At 37.6% G+C, this 17,485-nt stretch overlaps 1 protein-coding gene and 1 long non-coding RNA gene across 41 annotated transcripts in view; one reads left to right on the top strand and one right to left on the bottom strand.

Annotated features, from left to right (window-relative positions):
* The window catches only part of RIMS2 (regulating synaptic membrane exocytosis 2), a 580,692-nt gene that overhangs the window by 518,133 nt on the left and 45,074 nt on the right, over positions 1 to 17,485 (bottom strand). The gene's annotated exons all lie outside the window — the stretch shown is intronic.
* The window catches only part of LOC144283143 (uncharacterized), a 33,215-nt gene continuing 26,546 nt past the window's right edge, over positions 10,817 to 17,485 (top strand). For 2 of the 3 annotated variants that reach the window (XR_013351500.1, XR_013351498.1), the window contains exon 1: positions 10,824 to 10,931. This is a non-coding gene — a long non-coding RNA (uncharacterized LOC144283143). Of the gene's footprint in view, positions 10,932 to 17,485 lie in introns of all 3 variants that reach the window. The other variant, XR_013351499.1, reaches the window with a different exon arrangement.

Raw genomic sequence — 17,485 nt, 5'->3', positions numbered from 1 at the left:
GTTTTCTACATAGAGTATCATGTCATCTGCAAATAGTGAAAGTCTGACTTTGTCCTTGACAATTTGGATGCCTTTTATTTGTTGTTGTTGTCTGATTGCTGAGGCTAGGACTTCCAGTACTATGTTAAATAACAGTGGTGAGAGTGGACATCCTTGTCTTATTCTTGACCATAGAAGAAAAGCTCTGTTTTTCCTCAACAGGATTATATCAGCTGTGGGTCTTTTGTTATATGGGTTTTATGATGATATGTTACCTCTATCCCTACTTTGTTAAGGGTTCTTATCAAGAATGGATACTATACTTCTGTCAGATGCTTTTTCTGCATCTATTGAGAGGATCATATAGTTCCTATCTTTTCTTTTATTAATGTGGTGTATCAAGTTGATTGATTTGCAAATATTGAACCACTTTGCAAATCAGGAATAAATCCCACTTGAATGTAGTAAATGATTCATTTAAGGTATTGCTGGATTCTATTTCCTAGTATTTTGTTGAGAATTTTTGCATGTATGCTTATCAGGGATATTGGTTTGTACTTTCCTTTTTTTTTTTTAAGATTTTATTTATTTATTCATAAGAGACACGGAGAGCAAGAGGCAAAGAGAGAAGCAGGCTCCATGCAGGGAGCCCCATGTGGGACTCAATTCCAGGATTCCAGGATCACACCCTGGGCCAAAGGCAGGCACTCAACCGCTAAGCCACCCAGGTGTCCCTGTAGTTCTCTTTTTTAGTAGTCTTTCATTTTAGAATCAGGGTAATGCTGGCCTCATAGAATGAGTTTAAAAGTTTTCCTTCCATTTCTTTTTTTTTTTTTTTTTTTTTTGAACATTTGAGAAGAGGTATTAACTCTTCTTTAAGTGTTTAGTAGAATTCAATCATGAAGCCATCTAGCTCTGGACTTCTGTATGTTGGGAGATTTTTGATTACTGATTCAATTTCTTTGCTGGTTATTGGTCTGTTCAAGTTTCCCATTTCTTCGTATTTCAGTTTTGGTGATTTATATGTTTCTAGGATTCTATCCATTTCTTCCAGATTGTCTGAATTGGTGGTATATAATTTTTCATAATATTCTCTTATGATTGTTTGTATATGTGTGGTTTTGGTTTTATTTATCCTCTCCCATTTGTGATATTATTTATTTGGGTACTTTCTCCTTTCTTTTTGATAAGTCTGGCTAGGGGTTTACCAATTTTATCAATTTTTTAAAGAACTAGTTCCTGGTTTCATTGATCTGTTCTGTTCTAATCTAATTTCTAATCTAATTTCTATTCTAATCTTTATTATTTCCCTTCCGCTGGCTTTAGGCTTCATTTGTTGTTCTTCTAGCTCTTTTAGGTGTAAGGTTAGTGTCTTTGAGACTTTTCTTGCTTCTTGAGGAAGGAATGTATTACTATATACTTCCCTCTGTAAAGGCCCATTTGCTGCATTCCAAAGATTTGGGGACATCATGTTTTCATGTTCATTTGTTTCCATGTATTTTTTTTTACTTCTTTAATTTCCTGGTTGACCCATTCATTCTTTAGTAAAATGTTCTTTAACCTCCATGTATTTGTGGTCTTTCCAAATTTTTTCTTGTGGTTGACTTCAAGTTTCACAGCACTGCAGTCAAAAAGGATGCATGATATGATCTCAATTTTTTTGTACCTGTTAAGGCCTGATTTGTGACCTAATATGTGATCCATTCTGGAGAATGTCCCATGTGCACTTGACAAGAATTTATATTCTGCTGCATTAGGATTAACTGTTCTGAATATATCCATTAAGTCCATCTGGTCTAGTGTCATTAAAAGCTTCCTTGTTGGCTTTCTGCTTATACAATCTGATGTAAATAAGAATGTTAAAGTCCCCTACTGTTATTGTATTATTATCAATGAGTTCCTTTATCTTTCTTATTGTTTTATATATTTGAGTGTTCCCAATTTGGGGGTATAAATATTTACAATTGTAAATTGTATGGATAGACCCCTTTATTATGATATAGTGCCTTTCTTCATCTCGTTACAGTCTTTGGTTTAAAATCCAGTTTGTCTGATACAAATATTGCTACTTAGGCTTTCTTTTGACATCCATTAGCATAAATCGTTCTCCATTCCCTCACTTTCAATCTGCAGGTGTCTTTAGGCCTAAAACGAATCTCTTGTAGGCAGCACATAGATTGGGTTTTTAATCCATTCCGATACCCTGTCTTTTGCTTGGAACAGTTAGTCCATTTACACTCAGACTAATTATTGATAGATAGGTACTTAGTGCTATTTTGTTACTTGTTTTGTCATTTCTGGAGATTTTCTCTGGTCCTTTCTAGTCTTTGCTGCTTTGGGCCATTCTTTCCCATTCAAAGAGTCTTCTTTAATATATCTTGCAGGGCTAGTTTAGGAGTCAGGAACCCCTTTAGTTTTTGTTTGTCTGGGAAATTCTATTTCCTTCTATTATGAATGATAGCCTTGCTGGACAGAGTATTCTTCCCATGCAGCACAGTGAATACATCAACGTTCTGTGGAGAGAACAGAGCAGAGCAAGAGGCAAAGAGAGCAAACACAGCTGGTGTTACGGGTCCTCCCTTGTAAGTTAGGGACTTCTTCTTTTGTCTTGCTGCTTTTAGGATTTTTTTTCTTTACCACTATATTTCACAAATTTAACTATAATATGTCTTGGTTTCTGTTGATTTTTATGTGAATTCTCTGTGGGCCTCCTAGATTTGGAAGTCTGTTTCCTTTCCCAGATCAGGTATTTTTCAGCTATTATCTCTTCAAATAAACTTTCTGCTTTTTATGTCTTCCTCCTCTTATGAGATTCCTAGGATGCAGATGTTATTACATTTGATAGAGGCACTTAAGTCTACTTTCATCATCCAAAAATTTCCTTTCTTTTGTCAGCTTCATTATTTTCCATGATTCTACCTTTTATATCACTTATTCGTTCCTCTGCTTCTTCCATCCTATGGTCATTACATCCAGTCAGTTTTGAATTTCTGTTATTGCATTTTTCATTTTGGCTGGATTGTTTTTCACCTTTTATTTCTTCAGTAAGGATCTCCCTGGTGTCTTCCATTCTTCTCTCAAGCCTAGCTAGTATCCTTATGATTATTGCTTTAAATTCCGGTTCAGGGGGCACCTGGGTGGCTCAGTGGTTGAGCGTCTGCCTTTGGTTCAGGTCAGGATCCCAGAATCCCGGGATCCTGGGATCAAGTCCCGCATCAGGCTTCCCACAAGGAGACTGCTTCTTCCTCTGCCTATGTCTCTGCCTCTGTGTGTCTCTCACGAATAAATTTTTAAAATCTTAAAAAAGTTTTTAAATTCTAGTTCAGGCATATTACTTACTAATATCTGTTTTGATTAGATCCCTGGCCATAAACTCTTCTTGTTCTTTCATTTGGGATGAATTCCTCTGTCTTGGCATTTTGTCTAGATCTCTGTCTTCTTCTACATGTTAGGAAAGCCTCTTACATTTCCCGCTTCTGAGAGTAATGGCTTTATGAAGAAGAGACCATATAATGTCCAGGGCCTGGTGCTTCAGGAGGTATCTCTGGTATGTGCTATGTGCATTCTGCTGCTGTGTTTTGGCTGCTCCATCACTCAGGTCACTTATCTGAAGGTTTCTCCTTACCTGCAGTGGTGAGCATTTGCACCTTGGCCAGATGGCAAGTTTTAACTAGGTGTGCTCTGATCTGCTTGTTAAATGAGACTTGATGCTACTTCCACTAGAATTGATGATTTGCAGAACTCTATGGTGCATGCAGGAGTTTGTGCTGGTCTTCTGGGGGAGAGTCCCACCGCACTCATTCTTAGGCACATCTGCCAGAGAAAAGCAATACCAGCAGAGTGCAGAGGCTAGGACTAGGTATAAGCATGTTAAGCAGTGAGTGTTGGTGCTATGCTGTTTACTGAAGTGTGTTTATGCTGAGGGCTGGGGGAGGAAATGGCACCAGCCCACTCCTTTGTCCCCTGAGACGGGAACATGTACTTGCTGCTCTGAGAGATCAGAGGAGTGAATAATTGCTCCTCATGCATCACAGACATTTTTCAGATTGTTAATTTCACACTGTCTGTCTCTGGGTCATTTACCTGCCTGGAACAGCACAGCACACCTTGGGCTATACCCTAGCCAAGGTCTGCTGACTTTTAAAATTCTAAACTTCAGAGACCTGGTGTGACAGGGACTTGTGCTAGTCCTCCAGGAAAGGGTCTCACCATATGGGACTGATGCAGGTTTGACCTGGAAAGGCAGTCACACCAGAACACAGGCAAATGGGATTTGCAGCAAGCAAGTTAAACAGCCAGTGTCCCAGTTAGCTGCCCTCAGCAGGTGTCTCTAGATCTATGGGGGCAGGGAAGGGAGATAGCTCCCACTGGTTCTTTTGTTCCAGAGAAGCAATGCCACCTCTCACAGACGTGCTCCAAAAAGTATGAAGAATCTCTCCCCATCCCCCTTATGTGATCCTCAGATTGCAGTCTGCCCCAGTGATGTTTGCTTGCCTCCTCTCCAGGAGTAGGGCAGCACCCTCAGGACACTATGCCACTTAAGCCTGAGGACCTCTAAAACGTTTTTCCGCCCCACTAGTGGCAAAAACTCATGAAATTCAGCCCATCTTGTCTTCCCAGTCAATGGCTTTGGGGAAGTGTTATCCTTGTGTCTATCCCTACGCACTTCACTCTCTCACCTTTCTCCATGACCAGGGCTCTCTCCTCTCCACAGCACCCACAATCCATTTCTCCTCTGAACCATTTCTCTGCACTTCTTACCTCCTCAAAGAGGCCTCTCTCTCCTCTCCCAAGCTGTGTAATTTGTTCAATCAGTCCTCAATTTCTTGAGGATTGAGATGATTTGATACTTATCTGGCCATGTGTGAGGGATGAGGCAAGCATAGGGTCCTCCTCTACGCAGCGATCTTTGATTTTCTTTTTTTTTTTAATCTATTTTTCAAAGGCTCTTAGTTTAACGGAATTTGTCTATTATTTTTTAGTCTCTATTTCATTTTTGTCTGCTCTGATCTATGTTAATTCCTTCCTTCTACTAACTTCGGGATTAGTTTGTTCTTCTTGTCCAGTTCCTTGAGGTGTGAAGTTAAATTTTTTATAGAGCTCTTTTTTTCTTAATGTAGACATTTGTCACTATGGGCTTCCCTCTTAGAAATGCTTTGGCTGCATCCCATGTGTTGTAGTATGCTGTACTTCCATTTTCATTTGCTTCAAGATATTTTTTTATTTCCCTTTTGATTTTCTTTGATCCATCTGTTGTTCAGTAGCATGTTATTCAATCTCCACATTTTGTTAATTTTCCAGTTTTCTTCTCGTAATTGATTTCTAGTTCCATTATCACTGTTAGAAAAGATGCTTGAGAGGCTCTTAAGTGACTCAGTCAGCTAAGCATCCAACACTTGATTTCAGCTCAGGTCATTATCTCAAGTTCATGGGATCAAGCCTCACATCAGGCTTCATGCTAAGCAGGGAATCTTCTTGGAATTCTCTCTCAGCCCCTCTCCCCTGCTTATGCACTAGCTCTCTCTCTCTCTCTCTCACACACACACACACACACAAAAGATGCTTGATTTCAATATTCTTAAATTTATTAAGATTTGTTTTGTGGCCTAACTTTTGATCTACCCTAGAGAATGTTTCATGTGCACTTGAGAAAAATGTGTATTCTGCTGCTGTTGGATAAAAGGTTCTGTAAATGCCTGCTACGTCCATCTGGTCTAACATGTAGTTTAAATCCAATGCTTCCTTTACTGATTTTGTCTGGATGATCCATTCATTTTTGAAAGTGGGGAAAGAGAAAGAAAGAAAGAAAGAAAAGAAAGAAGAAAGAGAAAGAAAGAAAGAAAAAGAAAGAAAGAAGAGAAAGAAAGAAAGAAGAAAGAAAGAAAGAAAGAAAGAAAGAAAGAAAGAAAGAAAGAGAAAGAAAGAAAGAAAGAAAGAAAGAAAGAAAGAAAGAAAGAAAGAAAGAAAGAAAGAAAGAGGGATACTGAAGTCCCCTACTACTATTGTATTGCTGTTTCTCCCTTCAGGTCTATTAATATTTGCTTTATATAGTTAGGTGCTCCTTTTGCAACTTTTAAGATTTTGTTTTTTCCTTTTCTTTCTCAAGACACAATAGAAAATATCAAATATAACCAACTTCCTCATTATACCTGACTTCTGAAATTTAGTCAATTCTAAATCTGAGATTTCCAATATATAATTTCCCTAATCTATTCCCTCTTGTTATGCTGTACACACACACACACACACACACACACACAACTTGTATTTCACCAGAACTGTTAAACATGCCTGTTAAGCAAACTATACTTCTTATAGTAGATGCTGTGGTGTACTGCCCACATCCCTCTTCAGGACAAAGGCATGCAATCCCCCAATATGTCAAAAGTAATGCTACTGATAGCTTAAAATGGATTACCTCCCCGGGAGGCCAAAGGAAGCTGCCTCATCCAAATTTATGAGCCTCCCCAAGGTCAGTACACATCCAGCCACCCATGGACAAGGACAAACAAAACCCCAGCTCCTTTGTCTCAAGTCAGGGCAACCCTGAAAGGCCATCCTACCTCCAGAACTCCCCTTGAGATGGCTTAAAGCCTTTGTTGCTACTTCTCCTTCTTCCTAGTTCTCCCTCCTTCACTACCTCCCAGGAATTATCAAAAGCACTCTCCAATAAACTTCCTGCAGATCAACTTCCACCTTGAAATCTATTTCCTGGGAAACCAACCTAAGATAGTCATTCACTACTCTCCTCTAGTTATTCTGCCACTATGTCATCAAAATTGGCTTTTCCTCAAAATTATGCTCTCTTCCTCAGTGCCATTTTCAAGAATTTTACTTCACTACTTTAAGTAACTCACTTCCCTTGTCCCCTCATCAGTAAGCATTTAACTTCATAAAACTGACTAGAAAAGAGGGAGTAATTCCCCTAATTCAAATATTTATCATTTTAAGTAATAGTTACTCAGGGTTTCTTTACTATTATATAATATACTTAGAGAAAAGCACATAAACCATATGTGTACAACCCAGTTAAGCTTTCCAAAGTGAGTACAACTGTGTAACAGCACCAAATTATTAAACAATTATCAGTGCTCCAAAAGTCCTCTTTGTGCTCTCAGTCATCAATACTTCCTTAGGTTAATTACTTTGCTTACTTCAATAACTATAGGTTAATTGTCTGGTTATGAACTTTATACAATCTCTTGAATCTGGCTTCTTTTTTTTTAAGTATTTTTTTTTATTTTTATTTATTTATGATAGTCACAGAGAGAGAGAGAGAGGCAGAGACACAGGCAGAGGGAGAAGCAGGCTCCATACACCGGGAGCCCGACGTGGGATTCGATCCCGGGTCTCCAGGATCGCGCCCTGGGCCAAAGACAGGCGCTAAACCACTGCGCCACCGAGGGATCCCCATCTGGCTTCTTTTATAAACATTATGTTTGTGAAAGATACATCCATGTTTCTGGGCTGAATATTCGTTCTTTCAATTGTATTATTATTTGGTATTCAATTATATGAATATATCATTGTGTGTTAATCCATTCTGTTCTTTTTTAAAAAAAATATTTATTTATTTATTTGTTTGTTTGTTTGTTTATTTATTTAGAGAAAGAGAGTGAGTGCAAGCAGGGGGAGGGGCAGAGACAGAGGGAGAGAGGAAGCAGACTCCCAGCTGAGCACAGAGCCCCATGCAGGGCTTGATCTCAAGACCCTGAGATCATGACTTGAGCTGAAACCAGCAGTTGGATGCTAAACTGACTGAGCCACCCAGGCGAGCAGGGGCAGCAGCAAGCAGAGGGAGAGGCAGAAGCAGAGAGCCCAACATAGGGCTTGAATCCAGGACCCTGAGATCATGACCTGAGCTTAAACAGATGCCCAACTAACTGAGCCAACCCAGTGCTCCATTCTGTTCTTTTATTTTTTCAAGATTTTATTTATTTATTTGAGAGAGAGAGAGAGAAAGAGAGAGAGAGAGAGAAAGCACGAGCAGGGGGAAGGGCAGAGGAAGAGCAAGAAGCAGACTCTCTGCTGAGCAGGGAGCCTGACTCAGGGCTCAATCCCAGTACCCTGAGATTGCAACCTGAGCCCAAGGCAGACCCTTTATCAACTGAGCCACCCAGGTGCCACCCAAACCATTCTGCTCTTAATGAACACCTGGATTGATTCCAGTTTGGGGATAATAGTAAGCCAAAATATGGCCCTCCAGAGATGTTTACACCTAAATGTCAGAACCTGTAAATGTTTTCCTATGTAGCAAAAGGAACGTTGCTGATATGATTAAATTAAGAATATTGAGATGAGAACATAATCAACTATGCAGGCCAAATGTAATAACGGGTCTTTATAAGAGGGATGCAAGAAAGTCAGAAAAGAAGGCTACATGACCAGAAGCAAAAGGAGAAAAGGTAATGCAGGGCTATAAACCAACACAGCCTATGGAAGCTGAAAAGGGCATGAAAAAGGATTCTTCTCTAGAGTTTCCAAAAGGAAGCAGCCTGCCAGCACTTTGCTTTTAGCTCAGTAAGACCCATTTTGGCCTTTAACCCGAAAAACCATTTAAGAATAAATCTGTGTTGCTTTACGCCACTAAATTTGTGGTAATTTGTTACGCCAGAAATGTGAGACTAAACAGGAACATTACAAATAATGATGCTATGGATATTTCTTATTTTTCTTTTGGTGTGTACATGTATTCATTTCTGTTGGGTATATGTCTAAAAATGGAATTGCTGGGTCATGAATATCACATATTCAGTTTTAGGAGGTATTGTCAGTTTTCCATAGTGACTGAGTTATTTTAAACTCCCAAAAAGAGTGTATCTGAAGTGCAGTTAATCCATATTCTTGCCAACACTTAATATTGTTGTTTGCTTGTGTGTTTGCTAATCTCATGGGTACACAGTTTTGTTGTGATTTTAATCTGTATTCCATTATGACTAATCATGCTGACCACTTTTCACATTTATTGGCCATTTGTATAACCTCTTTTATCTAGTACTTTCACAAATGTCTTACTCACTTTTTAATTGAATGGTTTGTTGTTTTATTGAGTTATGTGAGCTGTTTACATATTCTGGATGAGTCACATAAATTAGGACCTTTTCAGAGTAAAAAAGGAACCATTCTGGTAGCTCTGCTGAGGATCCTTCCTTACAAGAAACAGATAGCTACAAGGCAGACATCGTGATTTGTTATCATAAGCATTCAATGTACTATGACTAAAAGTCTAAATTAAAAGATACTTCAGAAGAGGGGTTAAAAATATCTTCTATCTCCTTGGAATCTTCTGCAGATCCTAAACACTAATTACACACTTACTTTACACTATATATACGTTTAAATGAAAGAGCCCTCTAAGGTAAACAATTCATTTAGCTTCCAAAATAAGAACTTTCTGGAAACCAGCCATTCACAATTGCTAAACTCAAGCAAATGTATACCAGGCAAGTACCAGGGAGTCCCAGGAAGCAGGCAAGACCAAAAAGCATATTTTTACAGGGTAATTAGAGACATCTTAGAAAGAGAGAATGAAATTGTACTGAATGTAAACACCGTAGACAGAGAATGATGTTACTAGAGTAGTTACATATCAGGGAAAGTGAAGAAATAAATAGGAAAATGAATCTCCAGAAACAGTAACAAACTAGAGTAAAGAGTTCAGGATAAGGCTATAAACAGAGATAACCTGTTTTTATGTAACAAAGATTTAATGGAAACTATAGGAGGGAAGACTGGTCTAGGGAAGTTTTGTCTTGAAGATTCACTGCTGTAAAAACAGTAACAATTAGCACTCCACACCAGAATTATTATGGTTTTTAGAAATATCTTTTATCTAAAACTTTTTTTTATTTAATAAACTGCAAAAGCCTAGGGCAAATATGCTATCTAATTTTTCTTTGAACAACATCCAGGAAATGTTATCTATTAGATAGTTCCAAATAGATTACAATACAAGGAAGTAGTTCACCTCACAAAAGAATGAAGCCTACACATATTAGCCAGATGAAACACTTTTTGATGAGGGAAAGAAAACAACAGTTTACTTACTAAAGTCAATGGCCAATTGAGAAAGTTATGAGAAAAATGCAAAAACCTGAAACAAGTAAACACGATACTGACATATCAGTTCCGAATAACACAAATATCTAAAACCCAAACTCATTAAAGGCAGAAGTTAAATTCTGTCTTAATCACTAAGTTATTCTAGTCATTTGCTTTAAATAAGCTTGGTCTTATCTCAACTGAATTTCAGTATTTTTTTGTATTTTTTTTTATTTATTTATTTATGATAGGCACACAGTGAGAGAGAGAGAGGCAGAGACACAGGCAGAGGGAGAAGCAGGCTCCATGCACCGGGAGCCCGACGTGGGACTCGATCCCCGGTCTCCAGGATCGCGCCCTGGGCCAAAGACAGGCGCTAAACCGCTGCGCCATCCAGGGATCCCCAGTATTTTTTTTTTTAAAGAAGCCAAGTTAAAAAAAAAAGGAGAAGAAGAAGCCAAGTAATATTTTGAAAAGTATCTTTTGTCATTATTTTATCTGCTTCATTTTCCTTTTCTCCATCTAAGATTTTTTTTAATTATCATAAATCAAATTTCTTTTAAAATACAGATGGCTTTAAAACCACCCAAAATGATTTGTTTTAAAAAGTTCATTAGTCTAAGATTTTCATAATTTAACCTGTCAAACAATGTTCTAAAGCAAATGGTATAACCTGGAAAAAGAGGACACATTGAAGGAGTTTATAATACAAACTGACCTTAGGGTTGGCCTCTGATAGTTCAACTGAGCTTTCAATGTTTAATATGGAACTCTCTGTTGCTAAGCAACATGGTCAATAAAATGTTTGTTTAGTAGACATATGTGTTTTTTTATATGCTCAAGATCACTTTCTGTAGGGAATCACCCTCCCCCATGCTATGTGGTACTAATAAGGTTACCAGTGGAGCCAGGTAGGTAATTCAGCTCTGAGTAAATAGGGGACCATTATTTTTCTGCACAGAGTGATTGGTGTGAGAATGGGCATATGACTGAAGCAAAAATAATAAGAGTTCTTCCCTGGGACAGTAAGTAGACAGAATGGCACAGTGGTAAGCACACACTGTCTGCCTAGGTTTTAATTCTTGGCTCTATCACTAACTAGCTGAATGATTAAGCCAGTTACTTAACTGGCCTGTCTCTTAATTTCCTCACCTTTAAAATGTAGCTGCTAATAATACCTTTCTCATAGAATCATTATGAAAATTAAATACAGTAAAACATATAAAGCACTTAGCATAGTAACTGGCACATAAAAAAGCATTAAATAAATTTAATGTTAACTATCAGTTCCATTATTACTACTATTCCTACTGCTGTTGCTTTTGTTACTGGTCTTATAAATACATAAAAGTGCTATATTTAGACAAGGTGCCCTAAATAATACAAGTAGCCTGTCTTTGTCACTTGCAGAGCAGATGGAAAAAAGTTTTGAAGCCAACAAATAAAAGGAAGCAGAACCAAGAGAATAGAGAAGAGTCCCAAAGACATTCTTTGAGCCCCCGGATCCAACCACCTACTGGGCTTCCCAGTTATTTGAGCCAGTAATTTTTTTCCTTATGCTAATTTGAGGTTTTTTTAATTTAAATAAATAGTATTGATTAATAAAATATCTTATGCTAAAATCACAAAACAAATGAAAATGTACACACACACAGGGCTTTATTCTATATACTCAGATTATCAGATAAAGAGCTGAATACGACTCTACTGGGTGGTAATATCTGTTGCCTTAGAATCTTGGCCAAATCTTCACATTAATATCCTGTTTCCATTAATATCCTGTTACAGTATTTTCAGGAAATCTCAAGCAGACTGGTATTGGTAAGGTGGGAAAAGGGGAATAATGCAGTTGAGGTTGGAAAAGTAAATTGATCAAATTATCATGGACTTTATATGTCATATTAAAGAATTTAAAATTTATTCTGTTAAAAACCGGGATCCACGATGTTTTTAAGAAGATAAGTGACACTCATTACTTCATTCAGGAAGTATTTACTGTGTACCTACAATGTGCCAGACACTACATTAGAACATATAAACACATGAGATGCTTTAGTGGAATTTATAATACAGTGATCAGGTCTATGCTCTTTAAAGACAACACTGATGACAGATAAGAATGGATGAGGATACAGATAGATAAAAAAAGGAAAAAATAGAAGTAGACTAATTGTCATTAGCATCAAAAAAGACACCAAAATATCTACTTTTTAAGGAACGGATTTTAGAAAAACAGTAAGAAACAATTGCTTTTGTTAATAAATACTATGAGCTTGATTTGAACATTTTTCATTTAAGTTCTTTTTTCTAGAAGATCAGCTCCATGGAAGTTTCAGTCACTATTTAAACCCACGGTCTAGAATGGTGTCTAGCCCTTAGCAGATGTTCAATAAATGTTATTTTTAAACAAGGCATCTCTAAGAGTTATAGGTAAAAACATTCATTCAATAATGGATTTATTGCTAGATCTATTATGTGTCAGGCACTCTGCTAACAACAAAGAAAACACAATTCCTTGCCCTTAAGGATATCATCATCTGCTGGAGTATTCTTAACCTTTTCCATATCTAAACATATTTGCATTCTCTTGTCAAAATTTTTTTGTGAAAAAATGTTCACAGAAGAAAAGCATCAGAGAACTGACAGGGAAGGGGAGAGTAATTCATTAAAACATTTGATATTCACGTGAATTTAGTGAACTCATTAAAGAACTAAAAAAAATATCATTTTATCAGAGACAAATAAGTAATAAAAATAGGAAATGAGACTCAGAATTTTTTAAATCTTGAACTTTATTTTTTAATTGGTCTTTTTTTCCCAAAAAATTCTACTCTTTAGGTATTATAAATAAGATGAGGGAATGAGTATCATTGAAGGAAAAATAACCCTTATTTTGTTGTTAGAATTTGCAGAGTTTTAATATTATCTATTATTAAGTAGTAAATCATTCAGAAAGTTCAGTACTTCAAATTATTGTTAGTTAGAAATATTTAGGACAAGCCTTTTATCTAAACTTGACACACATGTAGTGCTTTCTACAATCAACAGGTCTTCTAAGCACAACATCTCCAAAGAAAAAAGAGCTTTAAATGATACACTGGACCAGATGGATTTCACAGATATTTACAGAACTTTACATCCAAACGCAACTGAATACACATTCTTCTCAAGTGCACATGGAACTTTCTCCAGAATAGACCACATACTAGGTCACAAATCAGGTCTTAACCAATACCAAAAGATTGGGATCATCCCCTGCATATTTTCAGACCATAATGCTTTGAAATTAGAACTAAATCACAAGGATTTCAAGCACACGGAGGTTAAGGACCATCCTGCTAAAAGATGAAAGGGTCAACCAGGAAATTAGAGAAGAATTAAAAAGATTCATGGAAACTAATAAGAATGAAGATACAACCGTTCAAAATCTTTGGGATACAGCAAAAGCAGTCCTGAGAGGGAAATACATCGCAATACAAGCATCCATCCAAAAACAGGAAAGAACTTAAATACAAAAGCTAGCCTTGCACCTAAAGGAGCTGGAGAAAAAACAGCAAATAGATCCTACACCCAGCAGAAGAAGAAAGGTTTTTTTGTTTTTTTTTTTTAGAAGAAAGTTAATAAAGATTCAAGCAGAACTCAATGAAATAGAGACCAGAAGAACTGTGAAACAGATTAACAAAACCAGGAGTTGCTTCTTTGAAAGAATTAATAATATAGATAAACCATTAGCCAGCCTTATTAAAAAGAAGAGAAAAAAGACTCAAATTAATAAAATTATGAATGAGAAAGGAGAGATCACCACCAAAACACCAAGGAAATACAAACGATTTTAAAAACATATCATGAGCAGCTATATGCCAATAAAATAGGCAACCTAGAAGAAATGGAAGCATTTCTGGAAAACCACAAACTACCAAAACTGGAACAGGATCCTAGCCAATAGGATCCAACAATACATTAAGAAGATTATTCACCATGACCAAGTGGGATTTATCCCCGGGATGCAAGGCTGGTTCAACACTCGTAAAGCAATCAATGTGATTGATCATATCAGCAAGAGAAAAAACAAGAACCTTATGATCCTTTCAATAGATGCAGAGAAAGCATTTGACAAAATACAGCATCCGTTCCTGATCAAAACTCTTCAGAGTGTAGAGATAGAGGGAACATTCCTCAGCATCTTAAAAGCCATCTACGGAAAGCCCACAGCAAATATCATTCTCAATGGGGAAACACTGGGAGTCTTTCCGCTAAGATCAGGAACAAGGCAAGGATGTCCACTCTGACCACTGCTATTCAACATAGTACTAGAAGTCCTAGCCTCAGCAATCAGGCAACAAAAAGAAATAAAAAAGGCATTCAAATTGGCAAAGAAGAAGTCAAACTCTCCCTCTTCGCAGATGACATGATACTGTACATAGAAAACCCAAAAGACTCCACCCCAAGATTGCTAGAACTCATACAGCAATTTGGCAGTGTGGCAGGATACAAAATTAATGCCCAGAAGTCAGTGGCATTTCTATACACTAACAATGAGACTGAAGAAAGAGAAATTAAGGAGTCAATCCCATTTACAATTGCACGCAAAAGGATACCTAGGAATAAACCTAACCAAAGAGGTAAAGGATCTATACTCTAAAAACTACAGAACACTTCTGAAAGAAATAGAGGAAGACACAAAGAGATGGAAAAATATTCCATGCTCATGGATTGGCAGAATTAATATTGTGAAAATGTCAATGCTACCCAAGGCAATTTACACATTTAATGCAATCCCTATCAAAATACCATGGACTTTCTTCAGAGTTGGAATAAATTATCTTAAGATTTGTGTGGAATCAGAAAAGACCTCAAATATCCAGGGGAGTTTTAAAAAGGAAAACCATAGCTGGGGGCATCACAATGCCAGATTTCAGGTTGTACTACAAAGCTGTGGTCATCAAGACAGTGTGGTACTGGCACAAAAACAGACACATAGATCAATGGAACAGAATAGAGAATCCAGAAGTGGACCCTCAAGTTTATGGTCAACTAATACTTGATAAAGGAGGAAAGACTAGCCACTGGAAGAAAGACAGTCTCTTCAATAAATGGTGCTGGGAAAATTGGACATCCACATGCAGAAGAATGAAACTGGACCATTCTCTTACACCATACACAAAGATAAACTCAAAATGGATGAAAGATCTAAATGTGAGACAAGATTCCATCAAAATCCTAGAGGAGAACACAGGCAACACCCTTTTTGAGCGTGGCCACAGTAACTTCTTGCAAGATTCATCCGTGAAGGCAAGAGAAACAAAAGCAAAAATGAACTATTGGGACTTCATCAAGATAAGAAGCTTTTACACAGCAAAGAAACAGTCAACAAAACTAAAAGACAACCTACAGAATGGGAGAAGATATTTGCAAATGACATATCAGATAAAGGGCTAGTATCCAAGATCTATAAAGAACTTATTAAACTCAACAGCAAAGAAACAAACAATCCAATCATGAAATGGGCAAAAGACATGAACAGAAATCTCACAGAGGAAGACATAGACATGGCCAACAAGCACATGAGAAAATGCTCTGCATCACTTGCCATCAGGGAAATACAAACCAAAACCACAATGAGATACCACCTCACACCAGTGAGAATGGGGAAAATTAACAAGGCAGGAAACCACAAATGTTGGAGAGGATGCGGAGAAAAGGGAACCCTCTTACACTGTTGGTGGGAATGTGAACTGGTGCAGCCACTCTGGAAAACTGTGTGGAGGTTCCTCAAAGAGTTAAAAATAGACCTGCCCTATGACCCAGCCATTGCACTGCTGGGGATTTACCCCAAAGATACAGATGCAGTGAAACGCCGAGACACCTGCACCCGGATGTTTCTAGCAGCAATGTCCACAATAGCCAAACTGTGGAAGGAGCCTCGGTATCCATCAAAACATGAATGGATAAAGAAGATGTGGTATATGTATACAATGGAATATTACTCAGCCATTAGAAACGACAAATACCCACCATTTGCTTTGACGTGGATGGAAATGGAGGGTATTATGCTGAGTGAAATAAGTCAATCGGAGAAGGACAAGCATATGGTCTCATTCATTTGGGAAATATAAAAAATAGTGAAAGGGAATAAAGCGGAAAGGAGAAAAAATGAGTGGGAAATATCAGAAAGGGAGACAGAACATGAGAGACTCCTAACTCTGGGATACGAACAAGGGGTGGTGGAAAGGGAGGTGGGCAGGGGGCGGGGGGGACTGGGTGACGGGCACTGAGGGGGGCACTTGATGGAATGAACACTGGGTGTTATGCTATATGTTGGCAAATTGAACTCCAATAAAAATAAAAAATAATAATAAACTTGACACACAAGTCGGTTACAATGTCAGGATTAAAAACTAATCTAAGGGCAGCCCGGGTGGCTCAGCGGTTTGGTGCTGCCATCAGCCCGGGGCCTGATCCTGGAGACCTGGGATTGAGTCCCACATCAGGCTCCTGCTTCTCCCTCTGCCTGTGTCTCTGCCTCTCTCTCTCTCTCTCTCTGTGTCTCATGAATAAATAAATAAAATCTTTAAAAAATAATAAAATAAAAAAAATAAATAAATTTAAAAAAATAAAAACTAATCTAATAATTTAGATAAAAGGTCTAGAAATAAACTCTATTATAAGTCTATAACAAAATAGTATGAAAGTGCATTATACAAAGAGGATACAAGGAGGTATCTATAGCAACATAAAGGAGGGCTACCGAATTCAGTTGTGAAGGATCTGTGAAAACTTCCCAGAAATGATACTTGAGAAGTCCTAACTGAGAAAAGTACAACTATTTGCAAGATACAAACCAAATAGTAAAAAACACAACAAACAAACAAACAAAACTATTGTATTTTTTAACAGTAGCAATGAACATTCCAAAAATGAAATTAAGGAAACAATCACATTTAAAAACAGCATCAAAAACAGCAACAGAACGAAAAGCTCTAGCTGGCTGAGTGAGGGATGGGTTTTGTGGTCCAGTACCCCAGGATTTTGGCTTAGTGACTACAATGTGAGGGCACATCAGTAGGCATTTTAAGGCTGATTATGTAGATTATATATGGCATATGACAATGATGGGTTAGTACCCTTAAAGACATCTAGGCTTGATTTAACTAATCTGAAAGGCTATATGTCCCAAGGCGAAGGAGAGCTCACAGTTCTGAAGGCTGTTCATACACCCAAATGGTAATTAAAATAAGAACAGAAGACTTTGGATAGATTATAGAATGCCAAGGAACTAGGAGCGCTAGAGCTCTGGAAACCCAAGATCTCAGGAATTACAAATGAAGACACCTCTTTGTAAAGAAGTCCAGATGTCTAAGAAATAATGTAATATGTTGATGCTTCCTAACCAAAAGTGAGTTGGAAGAAAGTGTGCCTAGTCTTCTCTGCCTTTGGACTTTAATGACTTCCTATTTTACCTCTC

Source organism: Canis aureus, chromosome 14 (genome assembly GCF_053574225.1).
Source record: "Canis aureus isolate CA01 chromosome 14, VMU_Caureus_v.1.0, whole genome shotgun sequence".
Lineage (NCBI taxonomy): Eukaryota > Metazoa > Chordata > Mammalia > Carnivora > Canidae > Canis > Canis aureus.
Note: the sequence above shows the minus strand (reverse complement) of the source record. Positions and strands in the feature narration are given on the sequence as shown.